The sequence below is a fragment of the Coffea arabica genome, chromosome 8c (assembly GCF_036785885.1).
Source record: "Coffea arabica cultivar ET-39 chromosome 8c, Coffea Arabica ET-39 HiFi, whole genome shotgun sequence".
Lineage (NCBI taxonomy): Eukaryota > Viridiplantae > Streptophyta > Magnoliopsida > Gentianales > Rubiaceae > Coffea > Coffea arabica.
Window position 1 is genome coordinate 9,167,125 of NC_092325.1, and position 17,600 is coordinate 9,184,724.

Genomic DNA, 17,600 nt, shown 5'->3' on the forward strand with positions numbered 1-17,600 from the left:
TTAATTTTGGGGTTTAATGCATAATCAGAGGTTAGCGATTTTTAATTGGGTTTTATCTTGTTGGACTTTTCATAAAAATAAAATTTGATTTGGTTTGGACTTTTTGTTTGGGCTCAAGCAAGTGGTTTTAGTTTATTTTGTTGGGTTTCTGACGTGGGTTTAGGAAGATAGAGCCCAACACTTTTGGTTGGGTTTTAGAATTGGGTTTGTGATTTAATTGGATCATTCTTAGGATCAGAATATTAGACTAGCCCATTTGTTTTGCTTGGATTTCTGTTGGGCCAAGTGAGTCTGGCCCAAACAAATAAAAATGGCCCATTCTTTTTTGTTTTGAACTTCAGATTGGGCCAAGTGGTTTTGGCCCAAGAAATAATTAAAATGGCCCAACAGTTTGTTTGATTAAAAATCTGATAATTGGATTTGCGAATCAGTCCCTGAATTTCTCTTTAATTGTACTATGGCCCTGGATATTTTCAACCTCTTTCAATTGGGTCCTTACTTTAATTGCAAATAAGTCCTTGAACTTTATTTTTTCTTTAAATTTGGCCCCAAAATTTTGTCAATCTTTGCAATCAAATCCTTTCTTCTTTTGACTTCTTAAATGTGGGTTGTTGACATGATTTAATTGATTCAAATTCATGTTTATTTTTTATCCTTTGTGATTATTTGTCAAATAAATTGGCACCTTGACTCCTTTATTATTTTGGAGGGTAAATAAGTTGATTTCACTCCATTAGAGCTTCATTTCAAGGGAGGTATAATTTCTTTTATCCCTTTTGTGTCTCCTATGTGATCCAATGTGCTAAGTGTGAATCGCATGCCTAATTTGCTTTCATTACCATTCTTTAGTTCCATTATTTCATTCATTCTTGCTTTTATTAAATTATTCTTTTAAATGGGGTATGTGTACACCTCTTGGCTTGTAATAGATAGGGCTGTGGCGAGCAATTTGATCCATTTTCCCTTTCCCCTTTTGTTTTAGTTAGTGAATGTAATAGGTTCATTAGTTTGGTTGCATGCCTACGTGTTAAGTGTCAATTTGCTTTGTTAGGGCCTTACATCTAGTCGAGCATGCTAAATGTTATGTGCTATGTGTTTATGAGTGTTTCGCATGTCTACTCGCTTTCCATATCCTTGAATGAATGTGATGGATGAATATACGTTTCCACTAGTCCAACGCTAGTCGGAATTCATAGAATAGGCTAGTCCAACGCTAGACCCTTAGGGATTTCCCCTCGTTAGTACATGTTTGCATGTTCATCACATGTCATGCATTCTTTTTAGTTTTATCATTTTGCATGCCCCTCGAACCCCTTTTCCCTCCATTTTTAGGATTTTTGCATTTCATGCTAGTTATAGGGTTCATTTGCTTGAGAGTCCCCTTAAATATGGGATATAGACGAGTGTGGCTTTTTCTAAACCTTAGCACGCTTGTATCCTCTCTATCAAAGGGCAAATTGAGTCACGATTTAGGTCTCCCCGTACCCATTATGCATGAATTCCCTAGGTTCATGCATCCACTCTATCATTACACTTTCATTTTTCCTCCCATTTTTGCACACGTGCACCTTTATGTTTCTTCACTTGCACACTAACACTTTTTATCATCACTTGCACACATGCACTTCATATTACCATTGCACATACCATACCTTGCCCACTCACGTGCACATTTTCACTTATGCATCTTTGTTTTTTTATTACTTTTTCAAATTTATGCCTTCACATTGCATACATGCATTCCCTTCATTTGCATCCCACTTGCATTATTCGTGACTTCTTCAAAGGATCGTTATTGGGCTTCACAATTAATGTGATTGGCACCACTTAACCTTTGAAGGGAAATTTCCCCCAATACCCCTAGGTCTAGGGTTTGCATTCACGTAGTGCATCCAAATGTAATAAATTCTTTGGTTAAAATAAGAAAATCTTTGATTAAATCATGCAACTAGCCTTGGCTAGGTCGAAAGGGTGTCTTGGATTTTTATCCTTGCCTTCCCCTTCGTCAAATGTGACTCCCGAACCTTTTTCATTGGTTTACGTGGACTAGAAGTCGTTTAAAAGGGGTTTCTTATAATTTTTTCCTAAAAAATTCATTTTTAGGTGACTTGGTACACCTTAACTCATTACCAAGTGGCGACTCCCATTTTTTTTTTAAAAACCCTTTTTAAACTATAATTTTGGGTCAAATCGTCGCATTTTCAAACCCCCATCTAGACCCATTTTTCTTTTAAATCACGATTCATTTTCCAATCACAAAATCCATTTTTCAAACCATTTATTTATTTCATCAAAAAATGGGGCGCGACAATGGATAGGGTAGTTTTGTTCATGGGTTTTTAATTTCCTAGAGGCAAAGGCAATCACGTTCTTATTTTGCATTAACACACACCCCAAACTTTCCTTCGAAGCATCGGTATAAACAGTGAAACTGTCCTTCCCACTAGGTAAGGCCAAAACAGGAGCTCTGGTTAACCTTCGCTTCAACTCCTGAAAACTGGTTTCACACCTAGTATTCCACACAAAACGACCGTTTTTCTTCGTCAGGTCAGTTAAAGGACCGGCCAACTTGGAAAAGTCTTTAATAAAGCGTCTATAGTACCCAGCCAACCCTAAGAAACTGCGAATTTCAGTGGGATTTTCTGGCCTCTTCCATTCAGCCACCGCCTCTACTTTCGCGGGGTCTACTGTGATACCTTCTCTTGAAATCACATGCCCCAAGAAAGAGATTTTCTCCAGCCAAAATTCACACTTACTAAATTTGGCGTATAGCTGATGATCTCTCAGGGTTTGTAACACTAACTTCAAATGCTGCTCATGTTCCTCACGGGTTTTAGAATAGACCAAAATGTCATCAATAAACACGACAACAAATCGGTCCAGATAGGGTTTGAAAACACGATGCATCAAATCCATAAAGGCGGCAGGGACATTGGTCAACCCAAAGGGCATGACTGCAAATTCAAAATGCCCATATCTAGAATTGAAAGCAGTCTTGGGTACATCTTCTTTCTTAATTAGCAACTGATAGTAACCCTGTCGGAGATCTAACTTTGAAAAGACCACTGCGCCTTGTAGCTGGTCAAACAGTTCATCGATATGGGGAAGTGGGTATTTGTTCTTAATGGTCAAGTTGTTTAGTCCCCGATAGTCGATACACAGTCTTAAAGTTCCATCATTCTTCTTAACAAATAGTACCGGAGCCCCCCAAGGAGATCCACTCTCACGAATAAATCCACGCCCCAACAGGTCTTGCAACTGCAACTTCAGCTCCTTGAGTTCAGCAGGTGCCATTCGGTAGGGGGTCTTAGAGATAGGTGACGCTCCTGGCAATAGGTCAATCTTAAACTCTATCTCTCTCTCCGGAGGTAAAGTTACTAATTCATCAGGAAACACATCCGGATATTCACTTACAATAGGCACATCTTCAACCCTCAGCTTATCAGTGGGAGTATTTATAAGAAAAGCTAGAAACCCTTGGGCCCCTCTATACAGAAATTTTCTAGCCCTAATACCCGAGATCAATGCAGATGAGGCTAAACTACCTCTTACATCTAACCTTAAGGTCGCCTCCCCCGGTATACGAAATTCCACTACCTTTCTCTTACAATCGAGCTGTGCATCGTACTTAGCTAGCCAGTCCATACCCAATATAACGTCGTACCCCTTTATAGCTAAACTTATAAGATTCCCCAAAAGCTTCCTCTCTCCTACCCAAATTTCACAATTTGAATACATCAAACCAGTAATCAAACGTTGGTTCCCCGTAGGAGTACTAACTTCTAAGTCATAAAGCAAGCTAACAGGTTTTATATCAATACCGCACATAAAATCGGGGTTAACAAAGGAATGGGTAGCACCAGGGTCTATCAAAATCCTAGCTAGACGATGGAAAACAGGGATCGTACCTTCTACAACCCTAGAGGAATCAGGGACTTGTTGTTGCTCAAGGGAGTAAACCCGAGCTGGCACCTTTGGCTTTGTCCCTTCTACCTTGGACTGTCCCGAGTTGGCCTTTGATGATTGGGTGGTTGCTCTCGCCTCCCGAGGTAACACTGGGCAGTTAGCTATTTGATGCTCTGCACTCCCGCAGCGTAAGCATCTTCTCTCCTTCCTCCAACAGTTGTCCTCAGTGTGGTTTGGTTTTCCACAAAATCCATAGGGTCCGCGTGCAACTGAGGCCGAACTTCCTTGTGAGGTGCTTTTCTGCGGGCCCCGTCCATTGTGACCACCCCTCGGCGGAGTCCCTCGCGTCATCCCCGGTTGCCTTCTTCCACCGGCACCTCTTCCAAACTTGGGAGGGGTCCCTTTATCCCCTTGGGTCGAATTACTCGCAGATAACCCTTGGTTTTTCACCTGAAAATTCCTTACTTGAAGCCTTGCATTTTCAACTCGCAAAGCTTTCTCCACGGCATCACTAAAAGTATGGATCTGGGCTACCGCCAGATCCTTTTGAATTTCCACATTGAGCCCCTGAGTAAAACGCCGAACTCTCCTTTGCTCCGTTAGAATGAGTTCAGGGGCGAACTTAGATAAACGAGTAAACTGGCTCTCGTACTCAGCCACTGATTGAGTCCCTTGACGGAGTCTAATGAACTCGTCCTCCTTCTTTTCCTGGACTAGAGGGGGAAAGTATTTCGCATTGAAGTCCCTCACAAAGTTTACCCACGTTCTTGGGGTTTGTTCCCGATCCCACTTCATTCGTATCACGTTCCACCAAGAACGCGCGGCTCCTTCCAGTTGAAAGACAGCAAAAGTAACCTGTCTCTCCTCGGAGTAGTGTAGGGCGGCAAAAATATCTATCATTTTCTCTAACCACTTTTCGGCCACGTCCGGATCTGGCCCGCCCAGAAATTTTGGTGGAGAGAACTTCTGAAATCTCTCTAGAGCCCGATCTTCACTCTCCACTACATGGCCAGGGTTCCCAGATTGCTGGATAGGAGGTTGGCCCTGCTGTTGCACTACATGGGCTAACAGGTCAGTCATTTGCTGCATAGCAGCAGCTATCTGGACACTAGGGTCAACTCTAGGTTCAGGATGTGGTTCAGTCGTGGTATCCCTAGTACCCTCGTCAGTTGTGGGTTGCCTAACCCCGCGCCCGCGGCCTCGTCCGCTACGAGTGCCTTCCATTCTCTAAGTTACTCTAAAGTCGAGGCACAAAAATAATATCAAAAGGGCATATCAATATAGTCATTAAGCATGAACAAAAATCAAAAGTAAACACCACATAAAGCACGTATACACATAGCACATTTATACATGGAACACATAATTGTGTCAAACAGTCGTACAAGCAGTCAAGCAAATATATACACAAGTACTCCCGTGAAGCCAAAAGATGGTCTGCCAAAATACACTGTACAACCTAGGTCTCAAAAGGTACAAAACAACTAACCAAAAGCTTTTCCTAGGTGTCCCTCACACGGGATCAAAACAAGGCTCAAGGAACCCTAATCTAGTCCTCCACGGAGCCAACCGACTCCCCCCCAGAACTAGAGCTAGGGGCGCCTCCCTAACCTGGAGCTCCACCACCTGGAACTCCCCCTGGCGCATTGGTGCCAATCACTCCTTGGATGAGTGCCCCACACTCATCGATAATAGCGCCAGACCGGTCTCTCACCTCTCGGACTACGCGAGTAAGGCGATCGTTCACCACCTGCAACTGCACTCGCAGAGCGTCCGTCCTCTCCTGCTCCATGGCCACGTCCCCCTGGAGCTCTCCAATCCTATCGGCCTGCATCCGCATGATGCTTCTAAGCCTAAGGGTCTCAGTGCGCTCCCTGGCGGCGTCACATCTCAGCCTCCGTCGCTCGGCAAGTACCGCCTCAACCACGTGGTCCGCGTAGAAGTAAAACTGGCAACGCCTACAGCGGCGGGTCCGGCTAGCGGTATACCACAGCCGGATCGGACCTCCGGGTCTCTCCTGATAGTCGATGACTCGGGGGCGCCTCTGAGGTGGCTCGCCTCCGCCTGCTCCACTGGTACCGGCCATAACCTACAAAGATAGCAAAGGTTTATAGCTTAAACAATATATTCACACTTAATGGTGTCTACACACAATCCCCAAGAGTTCTAAGAAACAGGTTTCAGGTTCGCCCAGGTTATTTCTAGCCTAGGCTCTGATACCACTTGTGACAGCCCCACCTTCCCCTAAGGCGTACCAAAGGAGTTAGCGGACTGTCTGCCCAGCTCTCGCCAGGACTACTAAAATGTCAAATCCTAACTCAAGTCGTTCGGAAAGCTATTAGCGCGCTTAGCCAACCCAACAATCGTAAAACGGAAAACAAATGTCAAAACGTAGGGTGAATAGTGACTGCCACGTCACCATCTGCCACGACCGAATCGAATACAGGTAATCCAACAATCACCGAAAAGAATATATACAAGCCAAATATAATACATTGGACCAGAGCACACTCACTATTACAAACCACATTCGTATGTTTACAAGCCAAAAGAAAGTATTCAATCCAAGTACAATTAAGGTTCCAACTATTGAGGAGCTATACAAAATCTCTTGACTAGCTCTACTCAACTCATTCTTCAAAAGCAAAAGTCCAAAAGATAATTCCCTGTAAGGAAAACAAAATTAACGGAGTGAGCTTTCGCCCAATGAGGTACTATCCCGTACATATACCAAGAGCACTTAAACACAAGAAATATTCAATCCAAATACGCATGTCAAGTAAGCGATAGTAACCACACCCAAGTGTAAGGAATAAAAGGATACGGGTGGCTCTCAGGAGCCCTTTTCCGCTTTTCCATACTTGATCTCATTTCATTGACCCTCCGTCAATGTATATCAGGTAATCATGACCGTAGACTCCTCTTTACTCCAATTATCCGTCCACCTCACTTTCTCCTTACCGGGCCCAAACACCAAACAGTACAGAATTGGTATTACTCAAGTATACCGGAATCAAGGGTCTCATACCCAAAGATTCCCAAATACAGTCCCCATGGCTTGTCAAATGTCCCCGACCAAGTCCTTACTGGCTCGAGTCCATTGACTTCCAATGAGGTAGAGCTCAGAGTGAACAGTAAAGGTTCAGAGATACAGTAAACAATGGTATCCAATCGACACCAAATCAAGTACATTCAAGAGTATTCAAGTGATATAATAAACAGTCAAGAGGCCAGAGAGTACGAGAGTGGTAAAGTACACCCCCGCCTCACCTAGTCCAAACAATCATCACAACTAGTCCAAATCACAGAATTCAAGTACAAGAAAGCCACGGAATAACAAATATGTGAGTAGTACACTCACCAAGTCAAACAAAGAAATTTCACAAATTTTCGCCCGACGTGAGCCTCGGATCACCGGCACGCCCTATAATAATCAAAAAAATACAATTAAGACCCAAACACAAGTCGAATACCTTTTGATAGGAACTATCAAGGCAAGACCCAAATATAGCTTGGAAATGAAAATACATAACATTTAGGGCTAAAAGTAGAAACAAACCCTATGACCGTTCATTTCTATCAAATCTCAACCCAACTCACAAGAACCTAATATCCTAGACACTTGGACAGCATTTCCCCTAAAATTTCAGTTTTTCCATCCTACAAAACAACCATTAAAAGCCATCCAACACAACCACAATCACCCAAACAATTCATAAGGCATTCAATATACTTCATTAGGGTCACAATACCCCTCAATAATAGCCAATTAGAAGCTCAACAATCAACCATAGCAAAGCCCCAATTGAAACCCTAAATCTGGAATTTTCCGCACAAGCGGAAATTTTCCGCAATTAACGCACAAGAGAGCTATTTAATACCATTTAGAACCATCAATTCAAGCTCAATCATATCCATCATAGGAAAACAGAAAATTCCAGAAAAAAAATCCAGAAAAATCAGAAAATTAGGAAACTTCACTCCAATCCACCAAATCTTCCGTAAAATCGTGTAAATAGCTACTATAAGGCACCAATTGGCCAAATTTAGAAACAAAAGATGAGTTTCAAGCAAGATACCTTAGATCTTCAAGAAAGGTTGAAGATTAGAGGGTTTCCTTCCAAAATAACACCACCAAGGTCTTCAAACACTCCTAGCAAGATGATTCTACGGACTAATTCAAGAAACAATCGATTGATTTTCAAGATTGAGCAAGGATTTGGAGAGAGAAGGTTGAGGAATTTTCCCTTTTCTTGCTAGAGGAATTTCGGCCAAGAAGGAATGAAGAATGAAGATGATTTGGTCCAATTTTTGACTTTTATGTAATGACAAGAAAGTTAGGCAAAGTTAGGTAGCTTGGTCCAATAACACTTTGACACTTGTCACTTTGTTTTGTTTAGAATTATCCTCTTGTTCCTCCAGATTTAATCCATCTAGGTAACCTCTAATCATCTCCCAATACCTAGTAATAAAATCCCTTTACGCAAAATTTAACCTAATCGGCCGAATTTCTCTCACTAAATACACTAGCGGGTCCCACGTCCAAAATACGTTCCAAATTTCTCACGAACTACCTTATACTAGAAAACTGATTTAAAAACTATATTTACTGATAAAATGTTGATAAAAGTAATATAATAAAGAAAATACAAGAAAACGGTGCACAGCACAGGAATAAAATAATAAATAAATAAACTTTTTTTTTCTTTTCTGGGTTCTCACATATTTCCTTTCGAATAATCTCTATTTTCTTATGCAGATCAGTCACATTTGTCACCTTGCCGACTCACTTAATTCAATGATAGCTTGCCAGCAACTCTAATTATGATTGGCTTCATGGAAGCTCTAGTCATATAACTTTTAAATTCATTCATTTCCAATCCAACCACGAGAAATTAAATTTAGCTATTCTCAAATGAGATAGACGAGAAAGTAGAACACAAGTGGAACAATACCTCAAAATACTATGTCACTTATTCCTATTCCGGAGTCTTAACACAAGGAGTATCATTGCCACTTATATACATAACAGTTCCCTAAAGCGTACTTTGTATATCGAAAGTTCCACATCCTATCTCAAACTCTTACATACAGGTATAGAACCCAATTCTTTTTTTTAAATCCCCATGTATAATTCCAAAACTCACGATCTCACCACGATAATAATCGAGTCAAGTCCATACTTAGACATTAGTGGATAGGTGTCAAGGAAGTATAGGAAAGAATATCACAAGAGGGGTAGAAATATCCATATAGTTGCAATCAAACCACCTCACATTCGAAATAAACACTTATCAAGTCTTCACAGTCATAGGAGAAGGAAATAGGTCTTCAGTGTAAATTTCCCAACGTACACTACAATCTAGCCACCGTCTATAGAAACTCTAACATACTATTTCTAGATTAGTTCATGATAACTTCTGAGATCCATTCCCTCAATCAGTCCAATAAGTAGGTCAAATGTCAGCATCTTTCGCGCCTTGACTTTTGCCATCAAAACTTATCTCTAGTGCCATCAAGATACATATCTTTATTCTAGTGCTCTCCACTTTTTGGTATTCAAGTACAAGAATCCGCAATAAGGTAATTCACAACTCGAGCCAGCCGGTCCCAAGAGTAAATCACCCATATTAGAGATTCCTACCCGACGTACATATCTATTTCTCTCAAGTACCCTGATAAAGGGTTTATGCTTATAACAGTCTTGATTCATAGCTTACGCCCAAGAACGTCACTTGATCCCAAGCTCACTTCGTGCAGAGACCACACGAAATAGCAAAATTATCTTCCATTTATTCAAACCAATTCTCGGCAGTTTCGGGATCTGGTCCTCTAAGAAATTTAAGAGGAGCGAACTTTTGGAACCGTTTCAAGTCCCTATCTTCATGGTCCCTTTGCTAGCTACCAGGTACTTGACTTTGCTGGTTAACCGAACGGGCTAGTAAATCAGTCATTCGATTGATAGCCGTAGCTACCTAGTCCCCTCCTTCACCTCGGGGTCCCTGGTTCTGGTTTGCTACATAACCTTATTTCTTTCCTTGGTCCTGAACTCGCCTGGATTCTTGCCCACGGCCTCGACCACGTTGTCGTCTAGTTTCCATTCTTACTCACTGGTCTAGGGCCCAAATATAATAATTAACGGGTAAGTATGAGTTGACACATAACAGGTACTTATTCATTTCCAAAAGCTAAATAAAAGTGAAATCAGAGTCACGATAAGTGAGTAAAATGCAAAGTAATTAAATTCCACGCTAAAATAAAGTCAAGTCATAGTCAGAAGTCAAAAGTCAAAAGTCAAAGTCAAGAGCCAAAGGTCAAGGTCAAAAAGTCAAAAGTCAAAATCAAAGGTCAAAAGTCAAAAGTCAATGATCAAAGTCAACAGTTAAAACATTATATATTAAAAGGCTCATAACAGTCATTTACAAGATAACAAAATCAAAAGTAGCAAGTACGAGCCTAAAAAATACAGATACAGCCATACAGTCATATCAAGTAAAAATCTTGTGTAAGTGGCCAAAAGAAAGCAGTACAACTACCGAGTCACCACATCCCCTATTCTCTCTATATACAGTAGTCAAAATCACCCAAAATAGTGGTCTAGAAGTAAAGGTTTAGTCCGCCGCGGGACTAGCTGACCCTTCAGTCTGGGCAGGTTCAGCTCCTGCCTCACCTCTAATGTAGAAAGCCTCATCGCTCACATCTCAAAGTAAGTTATCACAAATATTCAGAATCGATTCAACTCTATTCCTCACTTTCATGGCCCTCTTAACCATGCACTTGTGAGCTTTTCCAAGCTGTGCACAAAGGTCATCAACCCTTTCTCGGCTCTCGACCACATCATTCTCAAGCTCTTCAGTTGATTCACTTTAGCTTCAAGCCTAGCATTGTCCCTTGCAAGCACCTTCCACTCCTTCACAACGGCCAACACTATTTCAATAGGATAGGTATAAATATGCAGACACCCGCACCGTCTGTAGCGGTTAGATGGTCTCTAATAGGCTCTAACTCCTCCGGGCCTGATTTGATATTTAATCATCGGTAAGTTCCCATGAGACGGCTCGCCAACCAGTCTTTTGCTAGGGCTACTAGATTCGTCCCGTCCATCCTACAAAAGTGTAGAGGAAACTTAAATACTCTTAAGGGGGAAATAGTCTAATATAATCCTCAAGTTGAAAATTTCTAATTCACTCAGACCAATTCAAACCTAGGCTCTAATTTTTATCCCTGCCAACAGTCACTCAACTTCCAAACAAAATCCCACAGGCTGGCATCCTAAACTTTTAAGTTTAGGATACACTTCAAAGATTTGAAACCTAAGCTCTGATACCAACTGTGACAGCCCCACCTCTCCTTAGGGCGAACCCTAGGGTATCAGCGGATTGCCTGCCTAACTCTCGTCGGGGCTCAGTTGATCAAAGTACTAATAAGTCAAATGAAGCGGACGAAACATCTTCCATGCAAGGGAGTATAACCCTAAATAAAACATAATCACTTCACCAATTCTCCAAAACCTTATTATACATGTAGCCAAAAGTCAACTTACATAACAAGAGTCGAACTTATAGGTTTACACTTACAGGAGTCAAAAGTAAGGTCTACTTAAGCAAAAGGTTACACTCTCAAATACAAGTCCAAAACAATGTAAAGCTAAAAAGCTCTTGATCAAATCCATCCCCGATCTGTTAAGGAAAACAAAGGGAGTAGGGTGAGCTAACGCCCAGTGAGGTTCCAAGTAAAACAAGTAAACAAATAGCCAAATAAAGTCACAAAATAATTAAATAAACTCCGTACAGTAAGCTAGTAATTTAATCACAGTTCAATTCAAGGATACAGGTGGCTTTCAAAAGCCAATAACCACTGGAGATTGATCATAACTGGATCCGTTGACTCTCCGTCAACATTTGTATTCATAGAATGTAAGTCCGTAGAACACCACTTCCACCAATTTCCGTCCACCAATCAACCCCCTATGGGGCCGGCACGCTACAAACAGTAGTTTGGTAATACTCGAGTATATCGGTTTCCAGTGTTCAGTAAACAGTTCCTAAAGTTTATCGGCCTTCTCGACCAAGCCCATATTGGCTCGATAGAACCGACTCACCTATGAGGTTGGGTACCCAAACAGTAGCAGTAGTTGATGGGATATCACCCAAGCAACTTAAACACAGTCATATATAGAGATATCACATCTCATAATAACAGTTTATAGAGCCTCAGTGGAAACAAGGGAGGTCGAGTGCGATAAAGTACACGCTCGCCTCCATTTTTATCAAAACAGTGTTTGGCTCAAACAGTCGCAAATCAAGTATTGCAAGTATTCAGATATTTCACATAACAGGGTAGCAGGTAGTGGAACACTTACCTGTCAAGCAATGTAGTAGTCAAATGTCAAGTATCTCAATTACGACCACCTTCGTTTCCCAATTCTAGGGCAACGAGTGAAACCGTTAACAAATTAGGTTCATTTCCCACTCAATTTTAGGGTCATTAAGAGACCAAGTGAGTGGTTAAATCCATTCAATTCATCATGCAAATGAGGTCCAAAATGCAGTAAAAGTTCATGGGAAAACAAGTTTAATAAGTGCATGAAAGTTGGGCAAAAGAAAAGTCTCATTCAAGCTTAGAATGTTCTTCGCGGGTAAAACAGCCGCGCCCATACAGTCTCGGTAAAACGGCTATAACTCACTGTAGGAAGGTCAGAATTAGGTGCCGTCAGTAGCGTTGGAAATTAGACTCAAAGGGCTTTTCAACGGTACTAAATACACATGCTGGTTCATATCCTATCATCACCAGTAGCTCGGACAATTTGGCTGTTTTTTCAACTCTGGATCAGCCCTAATCTCAAGCAAATCTATATTAGTTCTTGGTGCTATCTTCATTTGTTTTGGTCCAAATTCACCCAAATCAGTCCTCAATTGTTAATATATAGGGGTCACATTGCCTAGGACCATTGGAGTTCAAAATATAATACATCAACATGAATAAGAATGACTATAGCAGCCAAGCCATCAAGAAGACCAAACCAGTCCACTATGACCCAAACCACCTCTTTACTTGCTCAAATTCAATCCAACTCACACATCAGCTTAACCTATGTCTAGCCATGTTTATTAGGCTTGATTAGGGTACAATAAAATCACAAAAAATCAAGGAGAAACCCTTCCTTCAAGAACCGGTCAGCCATGGCAAAGAAAACAGTCCACACTTTCTCATATTCACTCAACCTTCATCCTCTCATGGTTTCCTTTAAAACAACATATCAAGTGGTAGATCTAACTCAAAAGAGATTTAAAACATATTAATATCTCATAAACAAACATGAACAATGGTTAAGCATTTCATCAAACACATGGTAGGCATACTAACAAGCTTAACTACTAATTGTTTAATTCAAAAGATTAACCCCAAATCTCAACCAAAACAACTTGTATTTTGTCATAAAAACTTAAAGTAGATGATATAACATCATAACACTCAAATTTTAAAGGTCATTTACCTCTCTTACAAGTTGCTTATGTCACCAAACAATCCACCAAGATGGAAGCTTCAAGCTTGGAACAACCACTAGGATTGAAGGGAAGTTTCTCAACTAACTCAAGATCTTTCTCTTTTGATTTTTGCTCTTGATTTACTAGGGTTAGAAAGTAAGGAAAATGGAGTTTCTCTCTTCCTCTCTAAACTTCAAGAAATTCGGCCACTATAAGAAAAAAAAATGGCCAAACTTAGTTTAAATTATCTTCTAATCTTTGGTCAAACAAAATACTTGGCTAAAGTTTTGCCACTTGGCCCCATTCTTGTTCAATCCTCCCTTAATCTTTGACTAATGATATTTTAACCTTTCCAAATATACCAATACTTATTTAACACCTCTAATCCTTCATGTAAAGTCCCTACCACCAATAAAGGAACACTTGGTACAATACAAGTGGTGAATTATTTAAAACCAACTCAAGAAAATGTTTTACTTCAAGTAAAAAGGAAATGAAATGGAATACAAGAAAATGTTGTAACACATAGGAAATATAATGCAAGGGCATATAATAAGTGATTTAAATCTAGGGTAAGGCAAGTAATTTTGGAAATTTGTGTTTTAAAGTGAGGGTCAATACAAGGGAATTATTATAACACGTGTAAAATGCAATGGTAGGGCATATAATGAGTGGTTTAAATCTTAGGACAAGGCATGTAGCTTAGGAAAATTATATTTTAAAGTGAGGGTTCACACAAGAATGCTATAAATTGACTATGTGATTTGCTTATTTGTGAAATTAGGTTTGGGTGAGAGATTAAGTTTAACTTGTTAAATTAAGGTATAATTATCTTTCCTTTACTTGATATTATGAGTATTTAGTGTAATTTGAACAATTGTATAATGATTATTTTCCAAGTCTTGAGGAATTTAATATGACAAATATGCATATATTGTTTCACCTCTTGAATCATTGTAGTTGATTATGTATGCATTGTTTGAGGACAAGCAATGATTTAAGTGTGGGGGAGTTTGATAAGTGATTAATTTACGTTTTAATTGTATGACATTTTATATTATTTTTAGTCACTTTGATTATATTACTGGAAGAAAATGAATCATTTTGGCAATAATTGGTGAAAAATGCTTTTAAATAATTAAATGAAGTTTTTATCACTTTTTACTTGGATTTTGTGCATTTTGATAGTTTTGACACATTTTTGTATTTTGTCTATAATTTGAGTTACAATGATCGGATTGAGATGATTCTTAAACTAATTTGAAGATAAGAGATAGATCTACAACTTTGGTGAAGACATCTGAATCCAGTTTGAAAGTTTCTAGGTCAAAAAGCCGAATTACAGTAGCTAATTTCTATTGGTCGAAGCTGAAACAGGGCAGTGAGCAGTCAAGGGTATTTCGATTATTTCTCAGCGTACAAAAATCCAAATGAGGTGATTCTTGATGCATTGGAAAGCTAACTCAAAGGGCTACAAGTTTTAAGTTTAGTCAAGAGCTAAATTAGCTTTTATCATCAAGAAAGGTTCAGTTCAAGTTGATGCAAAATCGGAGCAGAGCTAGAAATTGAACAAAAGTGCACCAAAAAGTCACTATAGCAATCCGGCCAGAACTTGGCCAGATTTGTGGCTGGATTTCTAGCCAGATTATGGTCAGAGAAGGCTGCTCTTTACACGGAAAACTCAATTTCACCTCCACTAAATCACATGTAATGCTAGACACGTGAGAAACATTACCAGCTATAAAAGAGAGGTGTAAGTCTCATTTCTTAACCACCTTTCATCTTTATATAGTCAAAACTTGCAAGATTGAACAGAATAGAGAGAGATACGGGAGAAGCTTTGAGTGCAGAAATGTAGTTCTTACATCTTCTGAGTGTTAGATTAGTTTAGTATAGAGTAAGTGTAGTTCATCCATTCTTGTATATTGGCTAGATTAGGATGAAGATGTAGATAAAGAATGAGGAATTGAAAATCAAGTAACATGGGTTATCTCTTCTCCAACTCTTTATCTTCTGTACTTGATTCCAAATTTAGTTAAAAAAAATCGAATTATACCCGTTCACTACAAGTATACAGGTCAACTAGTAGTTTAGGGTATATATCGGGTCGATCCCACAAGGAAGAGTGAACAATTACTGGTATTACTAAAACTTCTCTATTATTTAGACTATCAATAAATTATAACAAATTAAATCTACTGAAATTATACAAAATAACAAATGAAAGCTCCTTAAGTTATGGTATCCTTAACTACTCATGCAAGTGCTATATTTGGATCATTGAGTACTACATCTAAGCTAGTTATGGTGTAATTTCCTTATGCATTTGAATCCTACTTTCATAGTGAATCAATTATACTCATAACTAATCCATACCTATTCTCATGTTTATCAAATTAGCTACAAGTTCATTTCTTCAATGAAATTACATGAAATGAATCACTAAAAACCACATAGGTGCACCTCTACTTTCGTGAGTGTACTCCCTATGTTTAGCACTTCTTGAACTAGTGTTACATCTCAATTTTCATTGTAAAAACAACACCTTAGATAATCACAATTAATGGTACCAAATTAATCATGATTTAAAGAGCTAAAGTGCTAAATAACTTGCTCAAATTATAGCAGTCAAACAGACAAATAATAAATACTAACAATCATAGAAAGTTCAACCAAACCCAAGGCATAAACTTTAAAGACACATAATAAACACAAAATCTAGAACTTGCATATTAACCATATTTAAGAATCTAATACAAAAGATAAAGAGTTGGAGAAGAGATAACCTATATCACTTGAGTTTCAACTTCTCTTTCTTCATCTCCATTTTCATCCTAATCTAGCCATTATATAAGAATGGATGAACTACACTTACTACACTATCCTATACTAAGGAAATGGAAGAACTATATTTCTGCACTCTTCAAGTTTTCTCCCGTATCATCCTCTTAGACCTCCCAAATGTCTCTGTGAGGACCCGAAATTTTTTATTTTATTTTATCGAATATTAGTAGTTTGTTTAAATATTTATTTACTCATTTTTCTCCAAATTATTTATTTCGATCATTTAAAATCCATTTATATGGAACGACGCCTCTTTTATATTTTTAAAAGCATTTTGTTGGAAAAATTCACTTTTCGAAAACTCGTTTAGTTCGGAACAACGAGTGCACGTTTTTTGAGACTATATCTGAATCGAGAGTGTATTAATATTGGAGAATTAAGAACGATCAATAATAGATTAAGAAAGGTTAATTGAGGAATTAATACTCAATTCACGTGAGGACTCGTAAAATTATTATTTTTAAACCCCTAATTTTGGCTCAATTAATTGTCTATTTGGATTTTTGCCCCGAATATTATTTTCTATCCTTATTAGACCTAAATATATGATTTTATAGTTTCATTATATTTCTAAAGTGTCTCATTTTAAAAATAAATAAAATAAAAATATAGATAAATAAACAAATATTTTCTTATAAGCTTGTTTAGCGAAAAAGTGAAAACGTGTCTGAAAACTTTAGCTAATTAGGAGTACAATAAATTCGGAAATTTGGAGACATGTACAATGGTTCTAAAATAGGTAAATTTAGATTTAAGTACTCAAGTGATAGTTGGTGGTACGATCGTTATAAGAATTTCTCGAAAGTTTCATTTTATTGCGCCTAAATTGGGAATACGTGTTTTCACGTTTGGACCATTATTTTGGGACAATTAAGAATGAATAATATTTATATGAATGTAAGTGCCCTAGAGGTTTAGTGCACTAGTGCAACAAACGTAAGAGAAATCGAACACAAAACGCGCGCGTAGGGCACTAGTTGTAATTGATTTGACGTATTTAAAATATTAGACGTCAAGCGTCTTTTGTACGCAAAGGAAACCAGAACCGCATCTCATTTCTTCTAGCTGCAATGGACGGATAGCTTCAGCCGTAACAGCTTCACCATTCCTTCTACAAATTCACCAAATCACTACCAAAACCTCCATAGATTCAACCAAAACTTCACATACACTTAACTCTACACTTGGACAACACTTTAAGCTGAAAAAGGGAGGAGCTTCACGGTTTTCTTCAGGCTTCAAAGGGACCGAAATAATAGATTAAGAAAGGTTAATTGAGGAATTAATACTCAATTCACGTGAGGACTCGTAAAATTATTATTTTTAAACCCCTAATTTTGGCTCAATTAATTATCTATTTGG